At 50.6% G+C, this 20,121-nt stretch overlaps 2 protein-coding genes and 1 long non-coding RNA gene across 3 annotated transcripts in view; 1 reads left to right on the top strand and 2 right to left on the bottom strand.

Annotated features, from left to right (window-relative positions):
* Nucleotides 1-20,121, bottom strand: part of AUTS2 (activator of transcription and developmental regulator AUTS2) — a 1,122,443-nt gene that overhangs the window by 150,721 nt on the left and 951,601 nt on the right. The window lies entirely within an intron of this gene.
* Nucleotides 1-20,121, bottom strand: part of GALNT17 (polypeptide N-acetylgalactosaminyltransferase 17) — a 217,753-nt gene that overhangs the window by 88,351 nt on the left and 109,281 nt on the right. The gene's annotated exons all lie outside the window — the stretch shown is intronic.
* Nucleotides 1,277-4,169, top strand: LOC135425378 (uncharacterized). The gene is made up of 2 exons (XR_010435579.1): nt 1,277-1,552; nt 3,939-4,169. It is a non-coding gene; the product is annotated as an uncharacterized LOC135425378 (long non-coding RNA).

The raw sequence follows: 20,121 nt of genomic DNA, 5'->3' as shown, positions 1-20,121 counted from the left end.
TCTCAAGGGCAGCCAAACAGTTGACTTTCACTCATGTTCTTCCTCTCCACTGAGCACAAAAATCACTGCCAACAAATTTCACAGGTAAACAAAGTTCTCTTTGTCAGACCCACCTCTGAACCCACCCCAGCAACAACCCCAGCACCAAACTGGGGCTGAAGGATCAGGATTGAACCCCCCTGATCCTTCACTGAGCTGCCAAAGGCCCCTTGATATCCAAAAAGGAACCCCTTGGTACCTAAAATGGGACTTGGGCAGCGTGTTCTGTCCCAGCTTATACCAAAAGTAATCCTCCAGATTTACACTTGCTTCAAGAGACTATCAGATAAAGGAACTACAATAAATTGACTTTTAAAGGTGAAAATGGGCTCATGAGAGCATCACTCCAGTGCAAACCTGCTCTGTTTTTGGCTGAAACATTGGTTTTAATCTGAGAACACTCAAGCAAACAGCAGAAATCAGGAGAGAAGCCTCTCCTGGTGAATCATTGCCTGTAACAAGGATGCTGCAAGCCAAGGCCGTGCATCTGGGGACAAACACACAGCTGACACCGTGGGCTGAGTTCAAAAGTAATTCTCCTGACAGGTGGGAACAGAGCACAAGTCCCTGTCAGCTCAACTGAGCCCTAAGGAACAACAGGAACAAAAGAGCAGAGAAAGACTGGAACCTGTGAGAGATGCCATGCGAGGCCCAGCTGTGCTTGGGGACACAGAAAGGCAGCACCTCATCCATGAGAGGGTTATTTTACACAGTCACATTCAAACCAAGGTATAACCACAACTCACTGACTGGTCCCAGTTCCCTTAAACACTCGGCAGCACCTCCCAAATACCAACCCCTCCTAACCACCAATCCCTCCTAACCACAGAGCCCTCCTAACCACCAATCCCCCCTAAACTCTTGAGGCTGAGGGGAGACCTCAGTGCAGTTCCAGCTTCCTGGGCAGGGGCAGAGGAGGGGCAGGGACTGAGCTCTGCTCTGGGGGGACCAGGGACAGCAGCCAGGGAATGGCTGGAGCTGTGTCAGGGCAGGCTCAGGTTGGATCTCAGCCAAAGGTTCTTCCCCCAGAGGCTGGTTGGGCACTGCCCAGGCTCCCCAGGGCAGTGGGCACAGCCCCAAGGCTGCCAGAGCTCAGGGAGGGTTTGGCTGATCCTCTGGGGCACAGGGGGTGACTCTTGGGGCTGGGCCTGTGCAGGGCTGAGGGTTGGACTGATGATCCTTGGGGGTCCCTTCCAAGATTCTGTGACTCTGTGACCTCACACAACCTGCACCATGGTGGGGATGGGCAGGTCCCTCCAGGAGAGGAATCTGTGCCTGTGCCAGCCCTGGGCTGGGGGGAACCAGCCTTCCCTCACCCTCCTCCCTTTTAGTCCTTGTTGCCAAATTGGTTGTGAACAGAATCCCAGGATGTGCTGAGCTGGAAAGGACCCCCAAGGATCATCAGTCCAACCCTCAGCCCTGCACAGGCCCAGCCCCAAGAGTCACCCCCTGTGCCCCAGAGGATTGGCTCTGGAAAGAAGTCCCTGTGAATGAACATGCTCACTTCTCCTGTGTGAGTGTGTGATGATGTTTTATTCCTTGGGATGACAACTTGGAGGGAAAAAAGGTCCTGTTTGCTGCATTTCCTTTGCTCCCTGAATGCTGGTGGCAAACAAGCTCCCACCATGTGCAGTGTAGAAGTTCAATCCTGGCTCTTCACCAGGGCCAGTCCTCCTTGGGCTGGTGCTGCCTGTGCCCAGGGCTGAGCCAGTTCATCCCAGCTGGCACAGTTACTTCATTAGCAGGTGCCAGAGGGCAGGAGCTGCCTGGGGATGGCCCTTGGCATCAACCTGTAAGTCAAACACCTTTTTTTTCTTTTCCTAAATGTTGAAGGTGAACTCTTGGCACTTTTAAAGTCCAGGACTTGCTGAGAGTTTTGTCATTTAGGAGGGCCTTGGATCCAAGACTCCACTGGGAGTTGAGGGCTCCAAAACACTGGAGCCTCTGTGCTCTGGAGCCAGGCTGGGAGAGCTGGGGGGGTTCACCTGGAGAAGAGAAGGCTCCAGGGAGGCCTAAGAGCCCCTTGCAGGGCCTAAAGGGGCTCCAGGAGAGCTGGAGAGGACTGGGGACAAGGGATGGAGGGACAGGACAAGGGGGAATGGCTTCCTACTGCTACGGGGCAGGGATAGATGGGATATTGGGAAGGAATTCCTGGCTGTGAGGGTGGGGAGGCCCTGGCACAGGTTGCCCAGAGAAGCTGTGGCTGCCCCATCCCTGGAAGTGTCCAAGGGCAGGTTGGATGGGGCTTGGAGCAACCTGGGCTAGTGGAAGGTGTCCCTGCCCATGGCAGCGGGTGGAAATGGGTGATCTCTAAAGTCCCTTTCAAAGCAAACCATTCTGGGATTCTCTGAATTAAAAAATCAATGCATTTGGTGATTAAAAAGCTCAAAACCAACAAACTAAACCAAACAAAAACCCCACCACCACCATCCCCCACCAAAAAAAAATTAAAAACCCCACAACAAACTGTCTCAGAGCGGGGTCCCGTTCCTGCAGAAGTCAGTCACTGGCCACACTGGTGCTCAGGCTTTGAGCTTTGGACCAACTTGAAGTCAGCAGAAGATCTACAATAATTGCATTGCTGCACTGGGCTCAGTGGGGCTGCCTTTTCAGAGAGCTCTTGCCAAGCCCAGCCTGTGCAGCTGAGGGAGGAAACACAGCCTTTCACAGGTCTTTTGGTGTGATAAACACCTGGCATGGGATGGGATTTCTGCTTTTGAAGCTCTGCCTTGCCTGACCCTTAAACAGGCAGTTTGGATCAATCCCTTTGCAAATACTGGGCCATCTGTGGTTGGGTAGATCTGCACTAACCCAGAGGGAGGTGGATCCAAACACACCTCTCCACCCCTGAGCTCCCTTCCCTGGCAATTATCTTTACCAAGCTTTACATTTCACTACAGTTCTTCCCCTTTTCATTTTTATTTTCTCTCTGCTTCACTCACTGTTCAAACCAAAACAAAGCCCCAGCTCTGAGAAATGAGAGTGACATTTGCTGTTCGATGCTGGAGGCACAGACTGGATCTGTTATATTTCCCAGGAATTGTGTTTCTGCGCTACGGATGCGTGAAGGGGAAGATAAACCTGGGAGCTGCCCTTCCTGCCAATAGGCTGCAAGCAAGGAGTTGTCAAAAATAAATGCATTACTCAGCTCCTCTGAGGTGCTTACAGGGCTGTTTCAGAGCTCCCTCATTTCCCCACAGAGCGAAGCAGCTCCAGCTGTCAATAACCATTCCTGACATCCCTGATCCCAGGCCCAGACTATCATGGATGGAAATGCTCCCACCTAAATTCTGTCTGCAGAAATATCCTGAACTTCCCAATGACTCCAGGCTCCTGGATCTCTAACTTCCAACATCCATGACCACGGGGCTGTGCTAAACCAACTGATGATGTCGTCACCCAACACTGATTTCTGACAGTGCCTTGGATTTCACAGAATCCCAGGATGTGCTGAGTTGGGAGGGACCCCCAAGGATCCTGGAGTCCAACCCTCAGCCCTGCACAGGCCCAGCCCCTGGGCCCCAGAGGATCATCCAAACCCTCCCTGAGCTCTGGCAGCCTTGGGGCTGTGACACTTCCCAGGTCTCTCTGCTCTGCAATGTGGTTTTGCAGCCTGATGCATAAAAACTCAGCAGGGAGCAGAGGGAGCTGCTCCCAACTTCTACAGAAAGGTGACACTTTCCCACAGGGAATCCAAGTGCTTCACCACTCCAGTTTTGCTAACAAGGCATTTGTCCCACCCACGAGAGGTCTGTGGCCAAAGGCTGACTCCTCTGTTTGTGTTTGGCCTAAAAGTCAAGCAGCACCAGATTCCTTGGGGGAAAGGATGTGCAGTTTGCCCTGGCCAACCTCCAACCTGCTGCAGGCCTTCACAAATCAACTCTGTGATGGATCCACAGGCTGGAGAAGACTGGAGGGAGTGGATGTCAGTGTGTGAAGTCCTAGAAAAGAAGCTGGATCAGCAGAGAATCTTTGCCAGTGGATCATACACTGTCCTGCACATCCAGAGACTGCTGAACCAAACCAGGAGTTGCCATGAGTTCACACCCTAAGGACATGCTTTCCAATCCAACTGCTCTCTTATTTCTGGACAAACCTTAGTTCTTAAATTACATTGCATTTTTAATGTCTCTTTGCAGAGGCTTCTTGCTTGTGCAAAAATTAACAGCGGGAAGGAGAGAGAGAAAATGAAGTCACGTGCTAGGAATTCACTCCATGGAATAGTAGCAACTGTGCCCTGCTTTTCTGTACAGCACCACATGCCAAAAGAGCCCAAAGCACTTTCACTCCACTTCTGCCTTTAATCAGACAAAACATGTGTTGATTTTAACCGTGTAAGACAGAGCAGGGAGCAGCCCAGGAGACTGGGGAGCTCTGGTGTCTGGGAGCCAGAGCCAGGGGCAGGAGGAGGCTGAAATGTTAAGGAGTCAATCAGGGGATGGAACACAACCCCAGCCCCTCCTGAGGCCGTGGGGTGAATGTGTACAGAACCTACCGGGGCCCAGTGCTGTCATGAAAAGGTTCCTGATCCCTCCTGAAACACATCTGAGCACTCCAGGGCTAATTCTGCACTGAAGAACCTCGTTATTGAGGTCCCACTTTGCCAGCCCTGCTTTGAGAGGTGACAGACTGACATTTTAACAGGTGAGAGACTAAACTGGGGCTGGCAAGGGCTCACTGAGGAATTCACTCTGAATTAAGGGAACCATTAAAACCCCTATTGATGGCTTGAGATGCATTTTAGAGATCCTGGCCTGGCAATTTTTAAAACCCACAGAAATACTGTGACACAAGACACTGGATAGATACACATTCTCAGAACTTGCTGCTTCATTCCTGCACTTGGGAAGCACTAAAGGGGGAGCAGGGTCAGCAAAGGCACTGGAAACAAGATGTCCTGTGGCAGCATCTCCCAGACTGGAGAAAAACCAGACACACTAAAACTTAGCTCTTATCAATGTCACAGAACCATCAAAGAATCATCATCGAATCCCAGAAGGGTTTGGGTTAGAAGGGACCTGAAAGATCATCTTGTTCTACCTCCTGCCACAGGCAGAGACACCTTCCACTAGCCCAGGTTGCTCCAACCTGGCCTTGGACACTTCCAGGGATGGGGCAGCCACAGCTTCTCTGGGCAACCTGTGCCAGGGCCTCCCCACCCTCCCAGGGAAGAATTTATTCCCAATATCCCATCTAACCCTGCCCTCTGGCAGTTTGAAGCCATTCCCTCTTGTCCTGTCACTCCAGGCCCTTGGAAACAATCTGTCTGCATCTTTCTTGTAGCTCCTTCAGGCCCTGCAAGGCCACAATCAGGTCACCCTAAGGCTTCTCTTCTCCAGGCTGTACACACCCAATTCTCCCAGCCTTTCCTCCCAGCAGAGCTGCTCCATCCCTCTGATCAGCTTAGTGCCTCCTCTGGACTTGCTCCAACAGCTCCACATCCTTCAGGTGTCCATCCTTTGTCCATCCAGCATTTAAAAATACTGCTTGGCAAATTCTGGTCTTGATCTTGCAAACAGCACCCACCTACTTTAACAATTTTCAACTAAAAGATGACTAAGTGAATCCCAAAATGTGTATTTTCCACAGGATCAGTGCTCACTCCTGATCTCCTCAGAGGCTCCAACTCAGCAAAACCCTACCATGAGCAGCTCCAACAGCTTCAGGTCCCTGATATTCCACATTCCACCCTTCTCCTGCTCCAGAGCCCCAGATTTCACAGAGGCCAAACCAGCTTGTTGTGATTCACACTGATAAATGAGCTGCCATCCACCTGAAGGGCTGAGGAGCTTCTCCCACCCTCCAACAATGTTCAGGAGACAAGGCAAGTCCAGGCACATAAATGATCACATCCCTGACCCAACAGTCCCAGAGGCACCAGGAGATTCCAGCCCTTAAAATGGAGCATGTGGGAGCATCCCTTTGTAACCCAGTTATCCTGGGAATGAGAAAGAAAAGGAAAGGAGGGAAAGAGGGACCCTGACAGCAGAGCATGTGCTGTTGGAGAAGGGGAAGGTCTGAGCTGCCCATAAAGATCCAAATCAAGGCCACTTTCAGAAGGACAGTCTGGGTTCTTAGAGACTGTAAAGCCAGAAGTTCATTTCATCTCCCCTTGGTTCTTCTCCCTGCTTGGAAATGCAATGAGCCAAAGGTAAGCAGCTGGTTGGTGACTGTTCCACCCTCTCCCTTTGTTATTCCCTGCACAAAAATGGGATCTGCACCCATGAGACAGGATGGTCCTGCCCTTGGGTGGCTGCACCAGCTCATGCCAGAGTATTTCTGACTGGGGCCACTGGGTCTGGAGCTGTTCTCCATGGCCTGTGCTGGCTGCAGAGAAGAAGATGACTCTGAGTGATCTTAGAAAAACCAAATTTCCCCCAAAGGGTCAAACCTCCCAAGCACACACACACTGCTCTGTGCAAGCAGCTGAGTTTCCATCTCCGGCCTTCCCAGGTGGTTTGCTGGAGTGTGGGAGCTGCAGAGGGGGGAGACTCCTCCATCACACTCACAGCAGCTTCCCAAAATTGTTTTTATACTAATAATGTAGCAAAAAAAGCTCATCTGGCCAATGCAGTCCCTGGAAAACTCCAGTGCACTGCCCACAGCAAATGAACCCCATCACGTGTGCAAAGAACGGGGCTGGATTCCACATCCTGCCTTTCAGAGCTGGATGAAAAATTCAGCTCCCAACTTAAAACACAAAAAATTGCTGCTCTTTTGCCTTTCTGAGCGCCCCAAGTGCCTCCAGAGCTGCTTTTGAACCACACTGAGGATCAGATGCAAGAGCCAAAGCTCTGCAGTGTCAGCCTGGGATTTGGAGCATCTGGGTGGTTGGTTTTTCTCCCCATTAATTTAATTTGACAGAAGAGAGCAGCAAAGCTTCTGGCTCCCGTGTGGGCAAAGTGGATAAACAGCAGGAATTGTAAGGGAAGCTGAAACTAAACCAAAAAGCAGGAGGCTGCTGCCCTGGCTAAGAGCCTTCTGTGTTCCCTCTCCCCATCCCAGTCTCTGTGCCCTGTGTGATATAATGAGGATGTTTTCCTGCTTGCCCCTTGTTCCAACCTCACCTCTGTGTTTTATTTAGACCATTTGGAAGGGAAAAACAACCCATCCTGTCCCATGATGGATCCCATGATACAGGAGCACAGGATCAGTGCTTTCTCCTGATCTTCTCAGAGGCTCCAACTCAGCAAAACCCTAAAAACATCCTTGGTGTCGACCACGAGCAGCTCTGACAGCTTCAGGTCCCTGATGTCCCACATTCCACCCTTCTCCCTGATGTCCCACATTCCACCCTTCTCCTGCTCCAGAGCTCCAGATTTCACTGAGGCCAAACCAGCTCTGATAAAGCTCCCTGACTGCCCCCCAACCCCACCCAAATTTAGACTCAAGAGCAGCAAAACCTAATCCTGCTGCTTGGGAAAAATCTGCAGGAGTGAGTAATTCCTGAGTGGGCAGACATTTGTGTAGCTCTGTAGAGTGAGAACTGTGGATTCAGCACCACAATTCTTTTTGCAGGGGAGATCTTCAAACCTTGTTTGTGTTTCTGGTTCCCCTGCCGGGTCTGTGGTGTGGGCAGAGCACACATGGCTCTGTCTTACACCCTCAGCTACTCTGGGTGACACAAGACACCTCCAAGTGCTGATTCCTGACACCACCAGCTGATTTCCACCCCGTGGAGCAGCCCCAGGATTGATCCAAACAGGAACATCTCTGGCCTCTCAGCAGCAGAAGCTTTTCCAAGCCACAATCCTTCATTTCCTTGCTCAGCCAAACTGAAATGCAGCCAGATTGGAGGAGGCTTGAGGATTAATCCCAGCCCTGGTTTTGGAGCTCAGTGCTTCCAAGTGGGGAAGGGCCAAGGTGACTTTCTGTGCTGACTGAAAGGGTGTGTGGGAGTTGGAACTTGGATAGATGCAAATGCAACCAGGCAAGTCAGGCTCTTCCTTCTGCAAAGCACATCCCATAGCAAATCTCTCTCAACAATTAGTTACACCAGGCCTAAATCTTACCCCCTCCCTCTGCAATCAGTGGGAAATCTTGGCTCAAGAGGAGGAGGAGTTTTGCAATCAGGATCAGTGGGGGAAGGGGCTTTGCTGTCCTCCTGACAGGGGAGTTTGGAACAAAAGCTCAGCCCTGAGTGTCTGTCCCACCTCCTCCAGCTGCAGGATTTCATTAAGGCAGAAACACATGACACTAATTCATATTCTCAGTTCCACAACCCACCAAACACCAGCACAACCACCACAAAATTTGGATGGAGCCCAGGGGGAGCGAGATCAGAGTGTGACCCATCAGGGACACGGTAATTCAGAGGATCAGGGAATGTTTGGGTTGGAAGGGACCTTAAAGACCACCCAGTCCCACCCCTGCCATGGGCAGGGACACCTTCCACTAGCCCAGGTTGCTCCAACCTGGTCTTGGACACTCCCAGGGATCCAGGGGCAGCCACAGCTTCTCTGGGCAACCTGTGCCAGGGCCCCCCCACCCTCACAGCCAGGAATTCCTTCCCAATATCAGATTTCCCCTCTGTCAGTTTGAAGCCATTGTCCTCCTCCTGTCACTCCAGTTCCTGATGAACAGCCCCTCTCTGATTTCCCTGTAGTCCTGGAAGGGGCTGTGAGGTCTCCATTCAACCTTCTCTTCTCCAGGCTGAACAGCCCCAGCTACTCACAATTTTCTGGAGGTTTATCAACCACCCACTTTGACAATCTGAACAATCAACAAGACCCTGCTCTGAGAGGTCACAAATGATTTTTAGCTGAAACAGGACAATGCCACAAGAGAAAAAGCCAATTCAACCATCCTTGTCATGAGGGACAAACCCCACTGAGGGTCAAAGCACAGCCATGGACAGGGACCACAGATGTCCTGTCATCTCTGATGGCTTTGTGGGAGCATCCAGAGACACCAGAACCCCTCAGAGAGCTGTTGATCAAGTGGTTTGGTTTTATTTTACCCACTCCAATACAACCACAGCTCTGGTATTGCTTTGTCTCTCCATCTCCCATCATCTGGTAGCAAACACCTTCTAGTGAAGCCAACAGCAAAAGGCAACCACCAGGTGGGTTTAAGGACAGAGATGTGCAACCACTTTCACCCCCCCCAAAAAGTGTAGTCTGAAAAAATATATTTAGTTCAAGCAAAAGACCCAACCTCTGTAACTTGTCAACTAAAAACGGCCACAGGCAGCTTTCTAAACTATTTTCTCAGACTGTAAAACTTTGGTTTTAGACCAGACTAACCCCCCCAAAAATCCCCAAAGTGACACTTTTTGTTTCAGATGACATCAGTGCCTGATTGTCTGTCAGCTGCACAAAGACACGGGCACGTCCTTCCCATTGAACAAGGATGGCAACAAAAACCTGACAAATCAAAGTCGCTGAGAACTCAACACCTGGCTTGGGAAATGATGCAGGTGTGAAAACTGAGCTGCCAGCAGCAGTTCTCCTGCCCACAGCAATCCACAGAGCCTGGAAAACTAAACTCCACTTGCCCAAAGCAGGGAAACCTGTTCCCAAGGTCACCCAGCCCAGGAATCACCTGCCTGGGGGTCTCTCACAAGCATCACTTGGCACAGATTAAGAAGAAAATGAAGTTGGAGGGGATGTCTTTGGGATTGGGTTATTTTTTTCCCCCAACACAGTGAACAATTCATTATGGGGATGCCCAACACAGAAGGATTGTTTTGCAACCAGACACCTTCAATTTGATTCTTAAAATAAGTTCTTTTCATTTATACAAACACGGAACACACTTTAGTGCAGTACTTTAGGTAAATTAAACTTGTGGTGGAAGAGTTGTTTCCACCAACCAAAGAGGATGAGAAAGGGAATAGAATTTATAACACCTTTAGTAGTAAAATTTATATAGGTTTCAGATAGTGAGAATGGCACTTGTGAAAATAACCCCCTGCAGAACCTGAGTGTGCTCCTTTCATTCCACTATCCAACATCTGCATCTCCCAGGCTCAGGAAAGGGACTGAAAACGACTTGGAATTTCTCATGGAATGTGAGAACTGCCAGCAAATTCCACTGCCTCAGTTCTGTCCTCCCAAGCAACCAAGGAAAGGTGGAAAAAACAGCAGGTCAAGTGCAACACTTGGAGATTAAAAGGTTCAGCAGAGAAGGATCTCTGTGATATTTCTTAGAGAGGAGGTGCCAGAAGGCAGCAACAAGCCAGGAGGCAAAAGAAAAGGTTCTTGGAAATAGAAGTGGTGCTGGGGAAGCACTGCCCCAGAGCACAGGGGAAAGCTGAACACTTGGGATTTCTGGAGGGCAGGGCCTGTGGCACATTTTCAGTGCCCAGGTCCAGGCACAAACCAAGACTAAATCCCACATCACTCACAGCACAGGGCAGGAGGAAAAAGAGCATCCTGGGATTTTCCCAGGTACCCCATCACCTGCTCACAGAGGCTGGACACTGCAGGGGGTTTTCCTTCCTTTAAATATGGTTATTCTTATAAAACTTCATCATTTAGGCAACTAATTTCCTGATCTATTTTTCTCTGCAGTGTTTCCTGCAGTGCCCTCGATGCCCCCCCAGTCAATCCATTCACCATTAGGTGGGTCACAACAACACAGGAGCAGCACATTTTCCACTCCTGTCTTCCTGAAAAGGCCTTTGCCTTCACTCTCCCTGAAACACAACATTTCAGTGAAACTCAGCATCAAACCTTTGACTTGTGACATTTGCAGGCACTGCAGAGCTCTGTGCTGCTCCACAGCTCACTGCACCCACCAGGGAACACATTCCCAGGAGCCAGGGATCTGCACAAGGGAATTTAGGTAAAATATAGGGAAGGAATTCTTCCCTGAGAGGGTGGCACAGGTTGCCCAGAGGAGCTGTGGCTGCCCCATCCCTGCAAGTGTCCAAGGCCAGGTTGGATGGGGTTTGGAGCAACCTGAGCTAGTGGGAGGTGTCCCTGCCCGTGGCAGGGGAGGAATGGAATGATCTTTAAGGTCCCTTCCAACACAAACATTCCATGATTCCATGAATTAGTGTGTCCCTTCTATAGCTGATGGGCCACACCCTGATCTCATTCTGACTGGGCTCATTCTGGATCTGTGCTGGCGTTTGATGGGATTGTGCAACTGAGAGTATGACTTGGTATCCTTAGAGCCCCTTCCAGAGCCTAAAGGGGCTCCAGGAGAGCTGGAGAGGGACTGGGGACAAGGGATGGAGGGTCAGGACAAGGGGGAATGGCTTCCCACTGCCAGAGGGCAGGGATAGATGGGATACTGGGAAGGAATTCTTCCCTGTTCAGGTGGGGAGGCCCTGGCACAGGTTGCCCAGAGAAGCTGTGGCTGCCCCATCCCTGGAAGTGTCCAAGGCCAGGTTGGAGCAACCTGGGCTAGTGGAAGGTGTCCCTGCCCATGGCAGGGGGTGTGATGAGATGGTCTCTAAGGTCCCTTCCAACCCAAACCATTCTGGGATTCCGTGATTTTCAATAACACTCCTGAGATTAATTCCAGGGGGTAATTCCATCCCAATCACATATCAATTCTGTGCTCCTTCAACACTGTTTCCTGTGTGCTGTCACAGCAGCAATAGCTCCCCTCTGCTGGGTAAAAGCAAGGTACAATCAGGACCTTGAGAGTGATGAGGCAAAATCTGCAGACTAATTTATCCTCCCTGAAAGCCCCAACCCGGGCAGGGACCCAGATCCAGGCAGAGTCAATAAATTTCCTACATCCTTGAAAAACAGAGTCCACCATTCCCTTTGTCATCAGGTTCAGGCAAACCAGACCCCAGGATTAACAGAAAACATTATTCACTGTATTGGCAACTGCCAACACAACCTTAGAATAACAAAGCTGCTCACTCCAGACATTTGACCTAAAAATCTCGTCTGCCTTCTTCCCAGCCCACTGTGTTTGTGTGAGCACACATTTCATGCCTGTGCCTGACACGGCTGCTTGGCCAAAGTCCAGGATATAAACAGGGCCATCATTTGCTAAGGCCATATGTTGGAAGGATGCACATGGACTTGCTTCACTGAAGGGCCTTCAGAAACCAGTGGTGACAATGATGGGACTGAGCAGATCTCAGATCTGATGCTCTGAGGAGCTTTTTGGTTCGGGGCATTGTTGGCTGGAAAGTGAAATGAACCCTAAATAGCTTTGCTTTGCCCTCTCTGCCAGAGCTCTCCAGGGAGGATGGGCAGCTACACGGGCTGACAGAGCAGGTCAGGGGCCCGGAGTCCCTGTGGAGGATGGAGTTTGGTTCATCAGTCAGGACAGCAGCTGAAAACAACCCTCCTGCAATCCTGGCAGCACAGACCCCCTCACTGCCTACAGTGGGCTCAAAGTACCTGAAGACCCTGCAAACACCACAGCACTGACTGCCCAGCCCAAGATTTCTTGGTCAACACCGAGGTGATTTCTCCAGGAACCACGCCAGGAGCAGCAGTGGCCATGCAGAGGGACTGGGACGGGAGGAAGGGGCCAGCAGAGCTCCAGGAAATGCCAGCCTGGAGCTGCCTCACCCTTTGCAGGGGGACAGGCCGGGGCAGCACAGCTGAGAAGGACCCAGAAGGTGTCCTGGGGACAGCAGTGCACCCCAACAGGACCCAGGCTGGAGATGAGAGGATTGTTCCCCATCACTTGGCACTTGTTAGGCCACATCTGGGAGCTCCTCCAGCCTTGGGTCCCCAGGGGACCAGCCCAGGGGGAATTGAGTTCAGTAGATGGTGCAGGAAAGGCTGTGGGAACAGGGGAGGAAATGGGTTTGGGGACACACACCTGCCAACAGGCTCCCAAAGCCAGACACAGAGCTCCTTCTCTCCCTCCCCCAAAGCCAGATGTTCAAAGTTACCTCGATTAAATCCTCAGCTCTTCCAGGAGCTCCATCCAGCTCCTGCTCACTAATGCAACAGGACACGTGACAGATCGACTCCTTTGTTATTCCTGGGTGGAATCCCCTTCCCTTTCAGTGGCTTTCAGATTTTGATGTTTCCAATTTCGCCGTTCTGATTTTTTGGAGCATCAAATATTTCCTGGGTTAAGGTTTCAATAGAGGGAAAATTCTGTGTGCCATATGTGAGGGGGAGCAGAACATGCTGACTGCACAAGTGGGTGGAAAAGTCCAGGGGGAAAAGCAGCAGAAGGAAGGGAAGACACTGCATTAAATATTAGTGTCTGGAAGTTGCTGAGCAAAGGAGGAGGATTATGGCAGCCAGGGCTGAGATCCCCCCTTGCTCCATCACTCCAGTCCCCAAAGGCAAGGGGGGGAGTGCAAAGCCTGATGCCCAAAGGTGACCATATGGTGAGGAATTCCAAACTCATCCGTTTTCCTGCTGAAAACTTAGGAAGGAGATAAATATGGCACTATTTGTCTGCTCCTTATTATTGCACACGGGGACAAATCCTGCAAGGGGCTGAGCATCAGCAGCTTTTTGGAGCTGAATCTCCTGGGGGATGAGGATGCTCAGTCCCTCATGTCCATCCCCATCCCAGTTTGGCTGCTGGGACAGTTTAGCTCTCCTTGTCCTTGTCAACCTGTGTTTTCAACTTCACTGCCTCCCTTCTGTCCCCTTCTCTCATTGCAGAGGCTGAATATTGAGCAGGACTCAAAAAGACTCTGATGTTGGATGAGAACATATTGATTTCAGTAAGAAAACCAAGGGATGCCACTGAACATTCAGGGGCAGGAGGAGTTGTCTACTGAGAGGTTCATCTTCTATAAAAGTTGTTTTCATTTACAGTGAATGACAGTTACAACAGTTTGCCAAGTTTTGGGTCACAAGGAACAGTAATTGCATCTTAAAACCTCAACTCTTTCACTGAAGCAAATCCCTCAGCAGTGCTGAGGGGTCTCCAGAACCAAAATCCAATTTTCCAAGGTGATTTGGATGCCTATAATCCTGAACCTCATTGATTTGGGGCAGATCCCTCTTTTCTCTTCCTTCTCTGAGGAAAATGCCTCTGCAGTCCCATTGGCTTCCCAATCCTGCAGGAGAGGCTCAACATTACCAGCGAGGTGTTATCACTACAAAGGGACTCCCCTGACTCAGGGGGTGCCCTGGTTACTCTCAGCAATGCAGAGGAAGCTCTTCCACCAAAATACCTGAGGGAATATGGGCAGCACCCTGGATTTTCACTCCTAAACCCCAAAGTTGTGTTCAACCAGCAGCCAGTCCCAGCTGAGCCAGGACTTTGGAGCCATCATGGGCACAGACCAGTAAGACCCTGCTGTTAGTAAGCATTTATTCTAGAGCCTTTCCAGAGATATATTTCTTTTTAGGGAAGACAGTGCTGCTGTTCTCCTTCCTGTACTTGTGGCTGTCCCAGCAGCCTTTGATTTGGATGAAATTGGTACAAACCCCTTAGACTTTGCCACAACTCCTTGAAATCCCTCCACAGCTGGGCTATCTTGGTGCCTCTGGGGCCAAAGGGTGGAACACCAACACCCCTGCAGGCCTGGCAGGAGCATTTGCAGTTGATTGCTACCAGATGGTAAAAAAAGCCAGGATGAAATCATGGAGTTGTTCAGGTTGGGAAAGCCCTCTAAGATCATCAAGTCCAACCATTAATCCAGCACTGCCAAGGCCACCACTAACCCACGTCCCCAAGTGTCACATCCACATGTCTGTTAAACCTCTTCAGGGATGGGGACTCCACCATGGGCAGCTGGGCCAGGGCTGGACAACTCTTTCCATGAAAAAGTTTCCCAATATCCAACCTGACCCTCCCTGGCACAGCTGGAGGCCGTTCCCTCTCCTCCTGTCCCTTGTTCCCTGGCAGCAGAGCCCGACCCCCCCCCGGCTCCCTCCTCCTGTCAGGGGGTTGCAGAGCCAGAAGGTCCCCCCTGAGCCTCCTTTTCTCCAGGCTGAGCCCCCCCAGCTCCCTCAGCTGCTCCTGCTGCTCCAGCCCCTTCCCCAGCTCCACTGCCCCTCTTTACACACAGCAATTCTCCCATTCCAGGGAACTTCATTTGCTGATTAATTCCCAGGAAAGCTTTTAGGCTCCATTTTTAATCCCCCCCCCCGGAGAAGCAGAAGGCTGAAGGAAGAGCTTCTCCCACACAAGGTGTCCCTCCCTCATCCACTGCAGGGACACGTGTCCCTGCTCTGTCCCTGCTCACCCCACAGCCACAACCCAAACCCACTGCAGGGCTCTGAGCTGGCTCCAAGCAGGAGAGGAGCAGGAAAAAGCTCTCCCCACCCTCATAGCCAAACCAGTGGGACACCTCTTGCCTAAAAACCCACAGTGTATCCTCAGCCAACACCACGTATGTCATGTTTCCCAGGCAGTTATTGCTCCTTTCTCTTCTCTTTCTACCCAGTGTTCATGGGGTGTTTTGAGGATCTTGAGTGGGAAGAACAGGTTGGACATCAGGAGGAATTTTTGCATGGAAAGGGTGGTCAGGCACTGGAAGGGGCTGCCCAGGGAGGTTTGGAGTCCCCACCCCTGGAGGTGTCCAAGGAAGGACTGGAGGTGGCACTCAGTGCTCTGGGCTGGGGGACAGGGTGGGGATGGGGCACAGGGTGGACTTGGTGATCTCAGAGATCTTTTCAACCTCAGTGGTTCTGTGATTCTGGTTGGAAAGGACCCACAAAGATCCTCTAGTCCAAGCCCTAACCCTGCACAGGACAACCTCAAAATCCCACCATGTCCCTGAGGGTGTTGTCCAAACCCTCCCTGAGCTCTGGCAGATTTGCTCCTCAGAGCCAAGCCCTGAACTCTTCTTCATTCCAAGCCCCAACTCACAAGAGTTTGCTCTGGGGAAAACAAATAAAGAAATAAATAAAATGAAGGTTTCTTTCCCCTCTGCTTGTACACAGCAAGAAAGATAATGCTGGTTTGCTGTAGAATAAAAATGCCACTAGTTATTTATCCAGGTGAAGAATTAGGTACACTGCACCAGCCAGCAAAAGCTCAATGAGAAAGTAAATCCTGAGGATGGAGCACACAGGGGAAAAAAAAAGATGAATTGATTTGTGACTACAAGGAGGTTTATTCAGAACCATATTTATCACTACAGTGTGTTTGAATTCAGTGGAAACTCCACTCAATTTTATTCTGCAGCTTTTCTATGTAGGTAAAGGAAATACATCAGCAAGAAGAGAGAAATGACACTTAATTTTAAGGAGCATCACCTTGCTTTGGAAAATAAACTAGACCTGGAGTTGCAGCTCTGGGGTTGCTGCCCAAGTTCACACCCAGGTGGGATTTGGCAGAGGCACCATTTCTCACTGACAGAACCCTACAGGGAAGGAACCAGAGATTTACATCCCAATTTGACTCATTTTCACCTCAGGGTGCTGAAGTTGACAAGTTGCTTGGAGTGGAAGACAGGGAAGGAAAAGGGAAGGACGGAGGAAAAGGGAAGATTTTTCTCTCTGTGCCAACTTCTGCCTCCCCCCCCTCGGCAGGAGCAGCAGGGGTCCCACTGGCTTTGCAGACCTCAACTAGGAGCAGTTTGTCAGGTCTTCAGAATGCCCTGTGGAGGCTGTGCTACCTCACAGGGCCTCCCAGAGCTGGGAATTCCTCCCATTTCAGTAAACCAGCCCAATTCCCCCTGGGTGGGAGCTCAGCAGCCCCTTGTGTCAGCCCAGTTCCCTTCTGCCCCAACGGGAAGGACCTGTCAGCTCCTTCATTTCTGCACAGAGAGAGGGGGCTCTGCAGAGCAGAGGGGCCTTTAGAGGAGTCCCAGCCAGTGCAACTGCTGTGCACACCCCAAAAGTCACCTCAAACACACGAGAACCCCGTTAGACCCATCCCACAATGAAACTGCCCCCAGAAACAGAGATAACTGAGCCGAGGCAGGAGGCAGGGAACTCCCTCAGTCTGGCATCAAATCCCCTGAATTTTGTGTCACTATTCCTATATTGCCTGTTCAGATATGCTTTTGCTCCTGTTTACCCATTGTGATGTTAAAATACATAGAGATTTCAGCGCTATAAAACCAGGTTAATCATTTATTTATTGTTTGCTTCTTATTTCAGAGGCTCAAATTACACCATCATTATTTGAAGAGAGGCTCTAAAGACCCAAGCTGTTTGTCTAGCAGCCTCATTTATTTTTGCGTGGCAAAAAAAAAAAAATCCCCCCCCAAATAAAATATATAAAAAAAAAAAAGAAAAATCCCTTTGAGTGCTTCATCCAAATTTAAAGCAAGGGATGTGTTATTCCACACAACAGTGAGCAATTTAATTCTCAATTAAAGGATTAGATCAAACAATAACTCTGGATCATTTGGCAGACAGCAAGGAACTTGGAAAGGAACAGGCACCTTGCAAGGACTGGGCTGCAGAGGGTTGGAAGGAGCAGCCTGAGGGAAAGCTGCTGTGCAGAGCCAGGTTCTCCAGGAGGAAGGGGAAGCCCAGGGGTGTTCCAGCTGCTGGGGAGGCTGGAGAAGGGATCCTGCAGCCCAGGGAAGCACCAAGCTCTGTCCCAGCTGTACTTTGGGCCTCCTTCTCCCCACAAAGTCCTTCCAGCTCGCGGCCCATGGAGCTCTCCCAGCGCAGTCCCAGCCGCGCCTCGCCGCAAACGTTTCCACATTTTCCCTCAATTCCCGCTTTTCTCCGCTTCTCCTGGAAAATGAGCCATGACACATGAGCCATTTGCAACGAGCTGCAACTATGACATTGCTTGGATTTCCATGGCAACTCTCCCCCCCTCTCCCCTCGACCTATGGATGTGCATTCCCGGCAGAGCTGGGCTGCGGACGCGGATCATTATATTTAATCTGAACAAGTGTGTACCTGAGTTGACTCTATTTCACGAAACTGCAGAAGGAATTAAATCTCTCTCACTGTTTCCTGCTCTTACATCCCGGTGTCATTACTGGCAGGGCTCTGGCATTTTGCAGCAGTGCATAATGATACAGTATCAGATAATGTTAAGATGCAAAAACCACTCCAAACACCAGACAGCAATTTTCTGCTCAGTTTCCCAATTTAACCTGAATTGATACTACACTGTAAGTCTGGATGAGGTTCAGGGACTACTCTAATTATAATGGCATCTTGGGCAGCAGCAGCCACTTGCATCCTGCTTTTTGGTCCTGGCATTGATGGTGTAATTAAGAGGCAGAAGAGAGAACTTCTTTCCAAGATTTGTCCTAATGAACAGCACGGGGTCCTGATGTTAAACCTCTTCCTTTGATCTGCTGCTGCCTCCAGCCCAGTGTGGCTCTCAAGTCCAATGAAATTCATTATGTTTTATAAAAACCCGCTTCAAATGTCCATGTTTAACTTCCTCTTCCAAGAAGAAAGGCCTGTGATGATCCACACACCCCGTGGGGCACCACACCCGCTGCCTCTGCAGCCCCTGCAGCAAGGTTTGTGCAGGTTGTGAGCAATGGCACAGGAGGCCACAGGCACAAACTGATGCCCAGGAAGCTTCACCTGGACAGGAGGAAGAACTTCTTCCCTGGGCAGTGCCCCAGCTCTGAACAGGCTGCCCAGGGAGGGGCTGGAGTCTCCTCCCTGGGGAGATTCCAGAGCCCTCTGGACACAATCCTGTGCCCTGTGCTCTGGGCTGGCCCTGCCTGAGCAGGGAGGTGGCACCAGTGACCCACTGGGGTGCCTTCCAGCCTGACCCATCCTGGGATCCTGTAGTTCCCCCTCTCTTAACCCCCAGCACAGCACATCTTCTCCTGGTGAGTCAGCTCTGGTCCTTTCCAGCCCAGAGGCCACCAAAAGGAGACACCAGCAGGTCCCACAGGATAGCAGAACCCAGCTGGGCTATTCCCCCACTGCCCTGAGCACAACAGGAGTCAACAGCACATGGACTGGCATAACCAAGATGCTTTTTTTCCTGAGGAACCACGTGGAAGTTGTGCTGATCTCACCAAGAATTCCCCCTGGACCAGGCAGAAGGACCCTGCCCCACAGCCATGGGATGGCAGCAGGGACTGAGCCCCCAGGGAATGATGGATAAATCCCTCTTCCACATATACCACTAAGAGATCCACCTGATAGCCAGTAAAATACCCTCTTCAGTCCTCATTCACCTTTTTTTCCCAAAAAACCTGTGCAGTAGCTGTGAAAACAGCACAGTTTGGACAACGCTCTGAGGGACATGGTGGGGTTTTTGGGATCAGCAGGGCCAGGAGTTGGACTTGATGATCCTTGTGGGTCCCTTCCAGCTCAGGATATTCTATGCAGTGAGCCCCCACACAGTCCCACTGCATCCACGGGGCTGGACCCGAACTCGAGGTTTTTACAGCAACAACTCGAGCAGCATGAGAGGAAAACCACTGGGAAGAAATTCCCTAAAGGAAACTTGGCCATGTTGTTCCCTGTTGGAAACCACTGGCAAGAGCTGCCTTCTGTGCAGCTTCATGGCCAAATGAGAGAAGAAAGCTGGGGGGGAGGTTGGCACATGGAAAGTCAGCAGGAAAGCTCCAAACCCAGAGTGATTGAGGGCTTTGTGCTGCCTCCATCTGAACTCAGCTGGGGGGAGTCCTGCAGCCCCAGTAACCCCTTCCAGCTGGTGCCTGTGGATAACACTGCCTGCCTTTTTAGCCAGGTCTATAAATACCACAGAAAATAAACCCATCATGCTGGGGTAGAACTGTCCCATCTTGCAGAAATGAAGCCTAAACGAGGCAAAGGTGAAAGTTAAATAAACCCAGGATTTGCCAGTCTAAGAGATGTTATTTCTTTGATGCTGTTGGAAATCTCTCCTCAGAAACAGCTCTCCACGTTCACAAGGATGCCAGTGCCAAATGAAAAAATCCCTCTGGAAAACATGGACTTTTAAATTGATGTATTAAAACAAAAAAAGCACTTTTTTGTCCCACTTTGTTGGGTGAGACAAGACACATGGCTGGGACTGTCAGCCACAGGCACGACGTTGTGGTGTGTTATTTATCAGATGTGGGGCAATCTGAGAATCTGAATCCCAGATGTCCCCAGCACAGGCTCAGAAAAATGCCAAACCCCAGCCAGCACAAGGGGCCACGTGGAGAATTTAAGCCATTACCTCCCAGCACACACACACAGCACCACACACCCCAAAATACCAGTTACTGGGGACGGTCAAGAGACAAAACTCTGTCCAAAGAGCAGAAAAAAGAAGGATTTCAGCATTTGCTTTCACTTGACTGGGTGCAGGATGAGCAAATCAGAG

This window comes from Pseudopipra pipra, chromosome 21, assembly GCF_036250125.1.
Source record: "Pseudopipra pipra isolate bDixPip1 chromosome 21, bDixPip1.hap1, whole genome shotgun sequence".
In the NCBI taxonomy this organism is placed as follows: Eukaryota; Metazoa; Chordata; class Aves; order Passeriformes; family Pipridae; genus Pseudopipra; species Pseudopipra pipra.
This window is presented reverse-complemented; position numbering and strand designations above follow the sequence as displayed.